Source organism: Arvicanthis niloticus, unplaced genomic scaffold, assembly GCF_011762505.2.
Source record: "Arvicanthis niloticus isolate mArvNil1 unplaced genomic scaffold, mArvNil1.pat.X pat_scaffold_564_arrow_ctg1, whole genome shotgun sequence".
NCBI classification, from domain to species: Eukaryota; Metazoa; Chordata; class Mammalia; order Rodentia; family Muridae; genus Arvicanthis; species Arvicanthis niloticus.
Genome location: NW_023046189.1, coordinates 7363 through 22137, shown reverse-complemented (window position 1 = coordinate 22137; position 14775 = coordinate 7363). Strand labels below are relative to the sequence as shown.

Here is a 14775-nt window from a genome sequence, read left to right as displayed (position 1 = left end):
TACCTTCTTCAAGCTGAATATAGGCATTGAGATATTAGAAGAGGGATGAGGGGAAGGGTAAATTGAGAAGCCTCTGATGTCTGTCTTAACTGCATCCAGCTGGAAGTCCAGGACATCAGTGGACATGCAGGTGACAAGAAGATTCATTCACCAAGGCTGTGGATTCTGTAATATACACATCTCAAAACAAATTTTAGTATCAAGATAATTATTTTGTTTTATTTTCTAAAATGTAGTCTTCTGTAGGCCTACCTCTGTCCTGTCTGATCCATATAATTCAGGAAGATATAACTACTACCTTAATGACCTCTTCTGAAAACACATAGGAAAACCCTTTTTCCCAAATCTGCCTGTCTATCCTTGAGCCAGTAACCAGAAAATCCTTTACACTGACCTTTTATCCAGAGGAAAAAATATAAGTACACAACTCATAATCACATCCATTTTGAAAGTTAAATCAGTCTAATACAAATGATTAACACTATCTTTCTGTTCAGCTCTTTGCCTAGAGCAACCTTCTATTTATCTATTTATCTGTTTGGCTCTCTTGACAAGGAGCAGCCTGAAACTACTCCTCACATCTTTAAATCCTTTTTCATCTGTTCTTGCTGACTTATTTCTTGCCCCATTTTCATTACTATGACCTACTGGTCTCAACATGGCAGGTTGTTGTGGCAATCACCTTTGTTTCACTTCTGAATTTTTGGCAGACTCTTCTTCCAGTAATGTTCCTCACTGGGTCTTTTGTTCTTGCTGCCTTGTGTCGAGTACCAAGTGTTTGGACCCATGCTGCTTCATGCTCCCCTACACTGGGTGCCAAGATGTCCCAGCCCACACTACTCCACACTGCCACATGTTGGGGGGCCAAATGACCCAGTCCGTTCAGGTCAGTCAACAGGGTCTAGCAAGAGAGAGATAGTGGGAATAGAAGGGCAAGAGAGTAGAAGAATTGTGACAACACAGAGTGTGTGATCAAGTCCTGTTTGTTGAAAGGAAATCATGGGTATATATAAGCATATGCAGGAGAACACAGCTGAAGACACTTTACCACGTGTGCCTTGCAGCTGTGGGCACTAAACAACAAAATGAGATATGTGAGAAAAATAAGCCTCTTTCTGCTAGGAGTTGGCTCCCAACAGTGAAGTCCAGTTTAATGGTGTGCTTCTCCTGCCTCAATATCTGAATCACTGGTGGTCTTCCTACATCAAAGCTCCAGAATAATGGGGATTTAAATACTCTAAACCAAGCAATAAAGATTTCATAGGTGTCTCCTGCATTTGTGAATCATAGTTCTTTACAGTTATAGTCAAGTTGATAACCAAGAATAGCCATTACAAAGGGCTACTGATGTATATGAATTAGATTTATTATGGTTGTTAGTATTGGTGTTTATTGTTATTATTACTATTATTTTTAAATTATAATCTTTTCTCATACATACCTCCTGACCAGAGTTTCCTTTCCCTTAGATTTTATATCAAGCTAATTTGCTGAAAGTGTTTATTAGCCAAGGAATGTGGGGCCTAACACAAGGTCTAATCTCCATTCCACCTTCACCCTTCAGTCACATACACAGGTGGAGGGCCCAAACAGGCCCTAGAGAGATTTACATACTAATGAGGTACCTGAAGGCCAGAGTTGGAGCCATTAAACATTCCTCCCCAACCCCTCCCCCCATTCTCCCCTCCCCTTTTAACTCAGGTGGATCCTGGGTTTATGGGGTATGCATCCAGATCCATCCACCATCCGCCATGTGAATAAACCAGTTTTGGAAACCCAAGGGCTTCCTCGTGTGTTGGGGCCGCTCAGACATGAGGAACCCTGAGGAGCCAGGGAGAAGCCTTTAGTTAATGAGCAGCCTGGCCCAACTTCCAGCTGGAGGAACCCAGAGCTTTCCCAGCCAAGTACCCACAGCATGGCGGGAGGAACCCTGGGATCCCCAGCCTTATATTTTTCCCAACAAAGGAATATCCTGGTTCTCATGATGACATGATTCTTACCATGATGATAATAGACTGAACCTCCAAAATGGCAAGCCACCTCCAGCTAAATGTTTTTCTGTATAAGAGTTGCTTTGGTCGTGATTTCTCTTCACAGCCATCAAATTCTAACTAAGTCAACATAAAACAATCACATTCTTCACAAATCCAGAAAGGAAACCTGTTGCAAACCATTCTGCCTCACACTTGAGGGCCACTATGTTAAGGCTCACACTGCCTGGCTTGGGGGCCACTGTGTCCCAGCCTGCCAGGAGCCAAACTCAGGAAATTACCTGCTGTTTTAGAAAGTCTAGTCAGTACAAGGTTAAGAAAGGACATTCACAGGTCTCAGGTCCCAGGAACTTAAAGAACGTCTGGCATTTCCTTTGAGCTGATTATGACAGTGGGATGGTCTAGGGTGATAAGATTATGACAGTGGGATGGTCTAGGGTGATAAGAATTCCATAGTAGGATAGCCCTAAGCAATGACCCTCACCCAAACTTCCCGGTTTGCTGTGTCTTTATAACCTGCCACCAAAATTAAAGTTTCAGAGCTTGATCAGAACCCAGACTTGCTCTCATTCTTTGTGTCTCTTGTCCTTTCATTCGTTTGCCCCTTTCCCTAAGGTCTCCTCGAATCCTCGCCGGCCGGGGCACTGGCCTTAGTTGCTGCTCCGGTCCATAGGTCAGGGTCTAGCAATAGAGAAAGTGGGGATGGAGGGGTAAGAGACAGGAAGAATGGAGAGAAGACAGGATGTGTGTTCAAGTCCCTAGTCTTCAGTCTCTTTTATTGAATGGAAATCCTGGGTATTTATATGCTTTGCCACATGCATTGTAGGTACGAATACCTTGTGCATCTTGCAGGCATGGATATCACATGGGCCTTGCAGCTGGAGTCACTAAACAGCAAAACAAGATATGTGGCATATACAATATGTTTATTAGAGTGTGCTCAGCTGTTGTAGGATGTTGAAAAACAAGTCTCTTATCGGGGTATATGGCTGAAGATGGCTGCAAAGATGATAGCCACTTTCTGCTAGGAGTTGGCTCCCAACAGAAACCAAAGACAAGGAACAGAACTGCTACCCAACACAGACAAATAGACACAGGAAAGAAGAAAGCCACATTCAGACGGTTGGGGCTCTCCTTCCTGCCCACCATACAGGAGCTCTTCCACTTGCCCTCCTTTTTGTGAACACTCTGACTTCTGACAAGTTAAAGAAAACACCGTTTACCAGATTATGTTTATGGCAGGAATCAGTGTAAGACAAGCACAAGAGTAAATAATAGCTTGCAGAGATTGACAAGATCCCTTGATTTATGAAAGATTGACAACAGTATACAAAGCACACTGGGGATGACTGTTCCTATCTCCATCTGGACTACCTCTGGAATTCAGTAACATCCAAAGCAGGAAGGCATAACTTTTAATTTTTTGTTTTGTTTTTTGCTTAAGTAGATGGGGATAGACCCAGTTCAAATACACACCTTTAGTTAGAAAAACACACACAATTAATCTGACTCTTGAGGCAGAAAAACACACACCTTTAATCCAGATTTTGAGATTAGAAGACACTGCTGCAGCTGAGCCACACCTTCTGCTCTAGGCCTATATAAGTACATGGAAGAAGGAAGCTCTTCCTCTTTGCCTGTTTGCTCTGGTCTTACTAGCAAGCCCATTTCTTCACTGGCATTGGAGCCTGCTTCTTCAGAATTCCAGCTTATACTGAAGAACATCTAAGACATCAAACCTTGTAGACTAAGTAAGTACTGGCTTTAGCCATTGTTGGATTAACTGGACCTTAGACTATAATTCATTCTCTTATATTCTCTATCTACTGATATACAGAAATTCATTCTGTATGTTCTCTACTGGGCCATTGTTGAGAGCCATACTGCCCGGCTTTATGGGCCAAAATGTTGCGGCCTGCTCCGCTCCATGCTTGGCAGCCACTGTGTCCTGGCCCAAGCCGCCGCTCCAGTCAGAGGGTCAGGGTCTAGCGAGAGAGTGTGGGGCAAGCAAGGAGAAGAATGGAGAAGGCAATTCTGAGGTATTTATACGCTTTTGACAAGTGCCTTGTAGGCCCGTGGATACCACATGCCTTGCAGGTGTTGATATGACATAAGCCTTACAGGCGTCTATAGCGTGGATAGCATGTGCACCGTGCGCCTTGCAGGCTTGGATACCACGCGCGCCTTACAGCTGAGAGCAGTAAACAGCAACACAAAATATATGGGATATCAGAGTGTGCTTCAGCTGTTGTAGGCTACTGAAAACCAAATCTCTTATCAGGGTATATGGTTCCAGATGGCTGCAAAGATAATCTAGCCACTTTCTGCTAAAAGTCGGCTCCCAACAGGCCATGACTAATACAATATACTTGAACTGAAGCTAATTTCCAAATATGTCTCCCCATGGGTTCCCAAGCCCCTTCAATTCCTTCAGTCAACCCTCTTACTGGGGACCCTGTGATCAGTTTGATGGCTAGCTGTTAGCCTCTGCCTCTGTATATGTCAGGTTCTGGCAGTGCCTCTCAGGAGACCGGTTTATCAGGCTCCAGTCAGCATGCACTTCTGGACATCCACAACAGTGTATGCATATGCTGATTGCATCTGGGAGGGACTTGCAGGTGGGTAGTCTCAGAATGGTCTGTCCTCCAGTTTCTGCCCCACACATTGTCTCATATTTGCTCCTGTGAGTATATTGTTACTCCTTCTAAGAAGAGCCGAAACACCCACACATTGGGGTTTTTCCCCCCTTGGGCTTCATGTAGTCTGTGAGTTATGTCTTAGATATGGTGAAATTTGGGGCTAATATCCACTTATCAGTGAATGAATACCATGTGTGTCCTTTTGTGACTGAGTTACTTCACTTGGGATATTTTCTAGTTCCTTCCATTGACCTAAGAATTTCATGAATTCATTGTTTTTAATAGCTGAGTAATACTCCATTCTGTAAATGTACCACGTTTTCTGTATCCATTCTTCTGTTGAAGGACATCTGGGTTCTTTCCAGCTTCTGACTATTATAAAAAAGGCTGCTATGAACATAGAGGAGCATGTGTCCTTGATATATGTTAGCATCTTTGGGGATATGCCCAGGAGTGTTATCGCTGGATCAACAGGTAATGCTATGTCCAGTTTTCTGAGGAACCACCAGATTGATTTCCAGAGTGGTTGTACCTGCTTACAATCCAACCAACAATGGAGGAGTGTTCCTCTTTCTCCACATCCTTGCCAGTATCTGCTTGCTGTCGCCTGAGTTTTTAATCTTAGCCATTCTGAATGGTGTGAGGTGGAATCTCAGGGTTGTTTTGATTTGCATTTCCCAGATGACTAAGGATGTTGAACATTTCTTTAGGTGCCTCACAGCCATCCGATATTCCTCAGTAGAGAATTCTTTGTTTAACTCTGTACCCCATTTTTAATAGGGTTATTTGACTGCCTGGAGTCTAATTTCTTGAGTGCTTTGTAAATTTTGGATATTAGCCCTCTATCTGATGTAGGATTGGTAAAGATCTTTTCCCAATCTGTAGTTGGCCATTTTGTCCTATTGACAGTGTCCTTTGCCTTACAGAAGCTTTGCAATTTTATGAGGTCCCATTTGTCAATTCATTTTTTTTGTTTCTATTTTGTGGAATAGTTTATAGAGAATTGGTATTGGTATTAAGTCTTCTTGGGAGGTCTGATATAATTCTGCACTAAAACCATCTGGTGCTGGGCTATTTTTTTCCCTTGGGTTTGAGATTTTCATAACTGCTGCTGTTTCTTTAGGGGTAATAGGACTATTTAGATGGTTTATCTGATCCTGATTTAACTTTGGTGTCTGGTATCTGTCTAGGAACTGTTCATTTAATCCAGATTTTCCAGTTTTATTGAGTATAGGCTTTTGTAGTAGGTTCTGATGATTGTTTTAATTTTCTCAGTTTCTGTTGTTATGTCTCCCTTTTCAGTTCTGATTTTGTTAATTTGAATAAAGTCTCTGTTCCCTCTGCTTAGTCTGGCTAAGGGTTTATCTATCTTGTTGACTCTGTCAAAGAACCAGCTCCTGGTTTTGTTGATACTTTGTATAGTTCTTTTTGTTTCCACTTGGTGGATTTCATCCCTGAGTTTGATATTTCCTGCTGTCTACTCCTCTTGGGTGCATTTGCTTCCTTTTGTTCTAGAGCTTTCAGGTGTGCTGTCAAGCTCCTAGTGGATGCTCCCTCCAGTTTCTTTTTGTAGGCACTTAGAGCTATGAGTTTTCCTCTTAGCACTGCTTTCATTCTGCCCCATGAGTTTTGGTATGATGTGTCCTCATTTTCATTAAATTCTAAAAGTCTTTAATTTATTTCTTTATTTCTTCCCTGACCAAGTTATCATTGAGTAGAGCACTGTTCAGATTCCCAGTGTATGTGGGCTTTACATTGATTTTATCAGTATTGGAGACCAGCCTTAGTCCATGGTCATCTGTCCATTGCTGAGAATGGGGTGTTGAAATCTCCCACTGTTACTGTGTGAGGTGCAGTGTGTGCTTTGAGCTTTAGCTAAGTTTCTTTTATGGATGTGGGTGCCCTTGAATTTGGTTCGTGGATGTTCAGAATTGAGATTTCATCTTTGTTGATTCTTCCTTTGATGAGCATGAAGTGTTTGTTCTTATCTTTTTTGAGAACTTCTGTTTGAAAGTCCAATTTTATTCGATATTAGAATGGCTACTCCAGCTTGTTTCTTAGGACCATTTGCTTGGAAAATTGTTTTCCAGCCTTTTATTCTGAGGTAGTATCTGTCTTTGTCACTGAGGTGCGTTTCCTGTAAGCAGCAAAATGTTGGGTCCTGTTTATGTATCCAGTCCATTAGTCTATATCTGTTTACCATTGATGGTAAGAGTTATTAAGGAGAAGTGATTGTTGCTTCCTCATTTTTTGTGTTGTTTGGGGGTTTTTGTTTTTGTTGTTAGAGGTGGAGTTATGTTTGTGTAGCTATCTTCTTTTGGTTTGTTGGAAGAAGATTACTTTCTTGCTTTTTCTAGGGTATAATTTCCCTCCATGTTTTCCTCTATTATCCTTTGTAGGGCTGGATTTTGGAAAGATATTGTGTAAATTTGGTTTTGTCATGGAATATCCTGGTTTCTCCACGTATGGTAATTGAGAGTTTTGCTGGGTATAGTAGCCTAGGCTGCCATTTGTGTTCTCTTAGGGTCTGTATGACATATGTCCAGGGTCTTCTGGCTTTTATAGTCTCTGGTGAGAAGCCTGGTGTAATTCTGATAGGTCTGCCTGTATATGTTACTTGACATTTTCCCCTTACTGCTTTTACTATTTTTGTGCATTTAGTGTTTTCATTATTATGTGATGTGGGGTGAATTTCTTTTCTGATCTAGTTTATTTGGGGTTCTGTAGGCTTCTTGTATGTTCATGGCATCTCTTTCTTTAGGTTAGGGAAGTTTTATAATTTTGTTGAAGATGTTTACTGGTCCTTTAAGTTGGGAATCTTTGCTTTCTTCTATACCTATTATCCTCAGGTTTGGTCCTCTCATTGTGTTCTGGATTCCTGGATATTTTGGGTTAGAAGTTTTTGCATTTTGTATTTTCTTTGACAGTTGTGGGAATGTTTTCAATGGTATCTTCTGCACCTGAGATTCTTTTCTTCTATCTCTTGTATTCTGTTGGTGATGCTTGCATCCATGACTTCTGATCTCTTTCCTAGATTATTTATCTCCTGGGTAGTCTCCCTTTGTGATTTCTTCATTCTTTCCCCATCCATTTTTATGTTCGTTCTGAATAGTTTTGTTCAATTCCTTCACTTGTTTGGTTGTGGGTTTTTTTTTTTTTTTTTTTTGTAACTCTTTAAGGGATTTTTGTATTTCTTTTTAAGGGCTTCTATCTGTTTACATGTGTTCTCCTGTATTTCTTCGAAGAAGTTATTTATATCCTTCTTAAAGTCTTCTATCACTCTCATGAGAAGTGATTTTAAATCTAAATCTTGCTTTTCTGGTGTCATTGGATATTAAGGTCTTGCTATGGTGGCAGAACTAGTTTCTGATGATGCCAAGTAACCTTGATTTCTGTTGCTTATGTTCTTGTGCTTGCCTCTCACCATATGGTTATTTCTAGTGCTACCTTCACTCACTACCTTCTCTGACTGGAGCCTGGTTGTGCTATTATTTTGGTTGAGTCAGAACTCTTCAGAGTCCAGCTGTCTCTGTGATCCTGTGATCCTGAGACCTTGATTGTGATAGCTCCTGGGAGTCAGGCTGCTTCTGGGCTCCTGAATCCTGGTGTGCCCAAGGTCCTGAGATCCTATGATCCTATTATCTTATGTTCCTATGTTAGAGCTCCTGGGAGTCCAGTCTCCCCTGAGTTTTGGAGGAATGAGTGCAGAGCTGAAGCCTTAAGGCACTACAATATACTTGAAATGAGAATGTATTTTCCAAGCTCATCCAAAGTTTGAAATCTTAACTGTTGTGTTTCATGAAATAAGAGCCAGAATATGTTTGTTAGAACCAGGTATAGTAAGAATTAGAGGGGTGCCCAGGAGGGTCAATGCTGAGGCATCCCTTCCCCCTCTGGTACCAGCCACAGTGTAGAATAGAGTTTATTATATACTTTGGTATCATATATATATATATATATATATATATATATATATATATATAGAGAGAGAGAGAGAGAGAGAGAGAGTTCATGTAGAGCATGGGAAGGGGAGTTGAGTATGGATGAGAAAGTAGTAAAGACAGATGAAGAGAAAAAGAAAGAGAAAGTGAGAGGAAAAAGAGAGGGTAGAAAGAAAAACACATGGAGAAACAGGGGCAAGGGGGAAGAGAACATAGTGAGAAAGTGGTCAGGAAGTGTAGGAAAGTAAGAGAATAAGAGAGTGGAGAGGGGCAAAAAGCCACTTTCGTTGTGACTCTGGTGTACCTTGCTATTGCCAGATAAATTTGGGGTGGAGTCTAGAAAAAAAATGATAACATTTCTTCATTATTGATTAATTTAAAATAGAAGGAAAAACTAGAAAGAGGCAATTGTGGAGCAAGAATAGAGTTGTCATGATCCTTAGTTACTTCTTGCTGATTTCGGAATGACATGTCTTTGGAAAAACCAAGAAAATGTGGATTGTGACATTGGTCCAATCATAGGAGTTTGGCTGTTTCCTTGCTATCCAGGGACTGTGGAACTATCTCTAGATAAAAGGAACAGGTCCAATTGAAGCATCTGTGTCTGTGAGAGTAGATTGGAGCATGTGGGTTGCATCTCTGGAGCTGTCTAGGATGTTGATTTTCAGTAAACTCCTGGACCTGACAAGATGATAAAACATTGTGTGTCTGTGTGTGTAGTAGTAGTAGTAGTAATAATAGTAATAGTAGCAGTAGTAGTTGTAGAAAATAATACATGTATACTATACATTATCTACACATATGATATATACATTGTATATGCAATATATACTTTATAGATATATACTACATATAATATTTATATATATTACATTATATATATGTATATATATATATATATATATATATATACATATATATATGAGAATAATGTTAACAACATTTTAGTAGAAAAAGAACTTTTTGTAAGTGTACATTTGAAACCCTTAGGTCTTGGTGTTTGGTGTGACATGAGTGCAAATCCCAGGGAACAGAAGAGGAACCCCACCCTCTAGAAGAGGTCTCAAGTGAGAACCTAGGCTATCGATTGGCAGGTATACTTACCCAAATGTAATTTGTTTGGTCCATGGGAGGTAGAGCTGACTGTGTTATTGGAGCTTATAAGTTTACAAAAGAGAGAAATTTGTTAACAGCATGAACAATCTTTTTTTTTTTTACAGAGTAAGATCACTTCCTTCATTTTGTCTCTACTATAGCCCCATGAGCACGTTCTTTTTTTTTAAATTTTTATTTATTTATTTTGTGTAAGTACACTGTAGCTGTCTTCAGACACCCATATGAGGGCATCAGATCTCATTATGGATGGTTGTGAGCCACCATGTGGTTGCTGGGATTTGAACTCATGACCTCTGGAAGAGCAGTCAGTGTTCTTAACCACTGAGCCATCTCACCAGCCCCATGAACAATCTTTAACATGAGCTTAGGGAAGACAAAAACCATTCATGGAGCAGAAGGAGTAAGAAGGGCTTTTTCTTCTGTCTAGGAGACTGACTGTATATAAATAAATGTAATAAAATGAGAAGCATTTTGAAGAATGTATTTGAAAATAATTAACGGAAGATAATAAACTAAAAAATTTGACAACCTTGTAAATATGATAATTGATCATATAGTTTACCCGGAGAAACACCTTAAAGTCTATAACTAAAAGACAACCAAAGAAAACTTATATTTGTAACTATGACAGCTGATAGTATAGATTTAGCACAAGAAGCACTTTTAGTCTGTAGGTTAAGGTCAATCAAAGGAAACAAAATTTAAACTTGTGATTATAAAAATTAGATCATGGAATGGAATGTTTTATTAGGGTTAGGCTAATTTATAAGAACTCTATTATTAATGTTAGGTCAGTGTCATAACAAGGGGAGGAAATATGAAGCATCTAGTCACTGGGAACTGAGTTTAGAAAACAAAATAACAGAAGGTTATATCTGTGAAAGGTTACAACTGAACTTGTGTATCTTTTATCGTGAAGCCTGAGAGAGAGTAAGGCAAACCTGTCTGTCTTTGGTAAGAGATCTGGTACTCTAAACTAGTTAACAAATTGACTGATGAGATATTAAGGTGATAAATTACCTTGGGGGAAGGAGCTAGAGGTCTGTTTTCTAGCTGTAGTTTGCTTAGCTGTCAACCTACAGAAATTTGAGAAAAATAAATTATAATCTAGACATCATTAATTAAAATGACAGAGGTTGGTCAATAGTCCACTACCTAGAAAGTTTTCTAGGTCCCCATGTTCTCCATCACAACTCTGGGCAGAGTCAGTGTGTCAATTAGGCCCAGAAGAGAAGAAGCTTTTTTTCCTGTAGAATAGGAACATGGGAGAAATGACTCACCTTGACCTAGGCAATATGAGACATTTCATTCTCTGGGTGTCCTCAATTTCACAACACTGTAAGCTGATCTCTGACAGCAGCAAGGAAATGAAGCACTGTTTCTCAGTGGTTTTCATAACACTCTAGGCAGTCTTGTCAATGTGCCTACATTTTCTTGGAGACCTTGGTGGGAATGTGGGGGGTTGTAACTTTTATGTATGCTTTGGGAGTGTCTGTCTGTTCTAATAAGCTTAAACATTTACTGTTACATTTAGCAGATTTTTGAGAAGACTGACAGCTAGTATCTATTAAGCACATCTGAGTTAGGCAATCTCTAAGTTAAATCAGTGATCTTTAACCTTTTTACCGTTGTAAACCTTTAAATTACTATTAAAACTACTGCTTCCCAAGGCAGGATAGAAATCAGAGACCCTAAGTCAGCATGTTCTAAGGTGACAAGGCAGTGAGGTAGGAATTGCCACAAAGAAGGTGACTGGTCATGGGACTGTCATTAACTAAGATGGCAGTGAAGCTACAGCCAGTCATGTGACCTCTCTTAGCTAAGATGTCACTGAAGCAAAGGCTTAGAAAAACCTTATCTGCCCACAAAAAGATGGAATACTCTCATAAGACTGCCCCCAATCAAGATGGTGATAAAGCTACAGCTCTGACTAAAGGAATGTCACATGTTTGTTACATCTTAAAATGGCAGAAATGGCTGTATATCACTAGATAAAAACATATAAAAGCACAAACATATAGAGATAAATGGACATGTTTTTTTTTTCTGGTGGACAAGAGGTCTCTGATTTCACCATAGTCAGCCTCTGTTGCTGTGTCCAGAGCAGTGGGTTTGATCTGTGCATGGAGCAACTGAGCTTCCCTACCTGGTTTAGAGCTGATGCAGAACAGAATGAAAAGAAACCAGAGAGCTGACAGTGGTGGTGGTGAGCAGGCCCCAGGAGCACAGAAGCATATACAACAGCTCAATCTGGTGTGAGCAGGGCAGAAATGAAGCAGGGCAAGGGAGCAAGCACCTTGGGGAGGGGCAGGAAGTAAGAGGCAGTGCCTGCAGCTGTGCTCTGTTTGCCTGCAACTCTGCTCTAGCATAGCATGATTTTTGCCCCCATGAGGTTGGGTTGGGCAGGGAGCAAGAAAGCAAGGGTGAAAGTGGAGAGAGGAGGCTAGAGGCAGCTGCAGAGGCAATGGCAGAATCATGGGGGAACACTTTCTCAATAGTTATCATACCACAATCTAAGCAGTCTTGTCATTGTGCCTATATGTAGGAGGGAGATCAAAGAAATAAAGCAGCAAGAGATGGGGTGGTAGGAGGGGGCCCTACATAGAAATCTTTCCATTTTTCCAGATGTCAGAAGAGAGAGTTGTAAAAGTTTTTTTTTTTTTTTTAAGTAACTTTTGACACCCGTGCAGTTTTTGCTTCGTGGATATTGTGGCCAAATTTAGCTTGTGAAGTTTTAAGCCTTCGAGAGTGGGAGGCATCCCAGTATGAAACCTGGGAGTGGCTGGGAAGACATATGCTTTCTGGGTGAGAGTGCAGTTATTAATTACCCCTACCAGCATCCTGAGGATAAGTTAATAACTAACCAACAGAAGGTCAGATCACCAATACATCAAACATTGAATTGAGGTCTGAGCTCAGGCCAGTATCTGAGTGGGCAGTGAGGAGAACGGTTTATCCAGGCCTGAGGTTTCACAACAGTGATAAAAGGAGATTACACAGAGGAGAGAGGAAATCTGAACTAAAGGGAAAATGTCCTAAAATAAGGATACAGTGGAGAGGCCAGTCATAAAGACTGTGAATGTCTTCATCCACAAGAACAACACAAGGTGGCTGCTAGCTCAACAACCCTACCTTGGACCAGGGAATGTTTACACTGACCACTGTCTAAGAAGGAGCTTACTAACTTGATATGTTTTGAATGGGTAGTAGTTCTAATGTGCAAACTGTTGAATGGAAAGTTCATGTGGCAATGGGAGATGTTAACCTGGGAACCTGCAAGTTGTTAAATCTGAGTCCCAACACCAATGTGTATTATAAAAAGTAATTGAGGATCTGTTTGATAGCACAAGCTATGGTGATGGTGGGATTGGTTATCTGGTAGGCCCATGCTGAGGCATCCCATCCCCCTGAGGTACCAGCCATATGATAGGTTTAGTATAGAATAGTTTATTTAGAGCATGGGAAGAGAGTTAATTAGGGATGATAAGGGAGGAGAGAGAGAGAGAGAGAGAGAGAACTTAGGACAAATTGAAACTAAAATCTAAAATGTATCTATAATTGAATCCACCAGAATGAAGAATAAATAACTTCTAGTTCTTCTTTTTAGATCAGCTTTAGATCAACTTTAACCACCAAACGACCTCCAACAGAAATGACAGGGGACCTGGAAGCCAAGAGCTGGGGCTCCACACATCACTGTTAAGAAATTCTGCTGTGTGTGGATCATTAGCAACTTTTCATTTTGCATTGGTGGAATTCGGAGAAAAATTTCAAGCCCAGTGTTCTCATTAAAGGCATGGTGTTTAAGAGTTCATGCAAACAGGGTTGATGAAGAATGCAAACACTACCTGTCAGTTTACTTGGTGTTGCTCAGCTGTCCAGAGAGACCAGTTTGGGTAAAGTTTGAGTTCTGGATCATAAATTCCCAAGGAGAGAAATATCAAAGAACAAAGAGCACAAAAATCACTAGCTTTCTGCAAAACCAAGAATAAGGATTCAAAAGGTTCATTCTCCAAGATCTCCTCCTCTCCCATCAGTATTGGCTTCTCCCTGAAGACCAGCTCACCCTCTGCTGCAAGGTGGGCATAGTAGGAGACTTCTTTTGCATGCCTGGAAAGAACATGACACCTGCAATCATGGATCCTTGGCACATACTGTCAGATGACCTAAGGAAGTTGTGGGAGAAATCTCTCTTCACAGACTGTTGCCTGTTGGTGGCTGGCCGTGAATTCAGGGTTCACAAGGCCATCCTAGCAGCTCGCTCTCCAGTTTTCAGAGTCATGTTTGAACATGAAATGAATGAAAGCCTAACAAATCAAGTTGTGATCCATGACCTGGATCGCCAAGTCTTCAAGGAGATGATGGACTTTATCTACACTGGGAAGGCACCACACCTCCATAGCCACTCCATGGCCACTGGTGTGCTGGCAGCTGCTGACAAGTATGGCCTAGAGGGCTTGATGGTGATGTGTGAGGATGCCCTCTGCAGGAACCTCTCTGTGGAGAATGCTGCACACACTCTCATACTGGCTGACCTCCACAGCAGAGAGGAGCTGAAGGCTCAGACCCTGGATTTCATTTCAGTCCATGCTTCTGAGGTCTCTGAGACCTCAGGGTGGAAGTCAATGATAGAGTCACACCCCCTCTTGGTGGCTGAAGCATTCCACTCCCTGGTTTCTGCACAGTATCCTGGCTTCTGCTCCTGGCTTCTGCACCGTATTTTCATTTTTTTTTTTCTTTTTTTCTTTTTTTGTTTTTGTCTTTGTTTTTGTTTTTCAAGACGGTTTCTCTGTGTAGTTCTGTCTGTCCTGGAACTCACTCTGTAGACCAGGCTGGCCTCGAACTCAGAAATCCTCCTGCCTCTGCCTCCCAAGTGCTGGGATTAAAGTCATGTGCCACCACCGCTGCACAGTATTTTCTTGAAGCCCTCACTCAAATGCCTAAAATGATTTTAGGGGCTAGACAGATATGACCAACACTTTTCTTCCAGCAGCAACAGTTGGTGTTATAACCAAAGACTTCTGGTTAGAGTATACTATTGCTGCAGCATTTACACTGAATCTGGGAAAAGGCAGCATGGTGGATCAG

General features: G+C 41.0%; 1 pseudogene; it reads left to right on the top strand.

Moving 5' to 3' along the window:
- The first annotated feature begins 13339 nt into the window (after positions 1-13339).
- Positions 13340-14403, top strand: LOC117702196 (TD and POZ domain-containing protein 2-like; annotated as a pseudogene).
- The last annotated feature ends 372 nt before the right edge of the window (positions 14404-14775 follow it).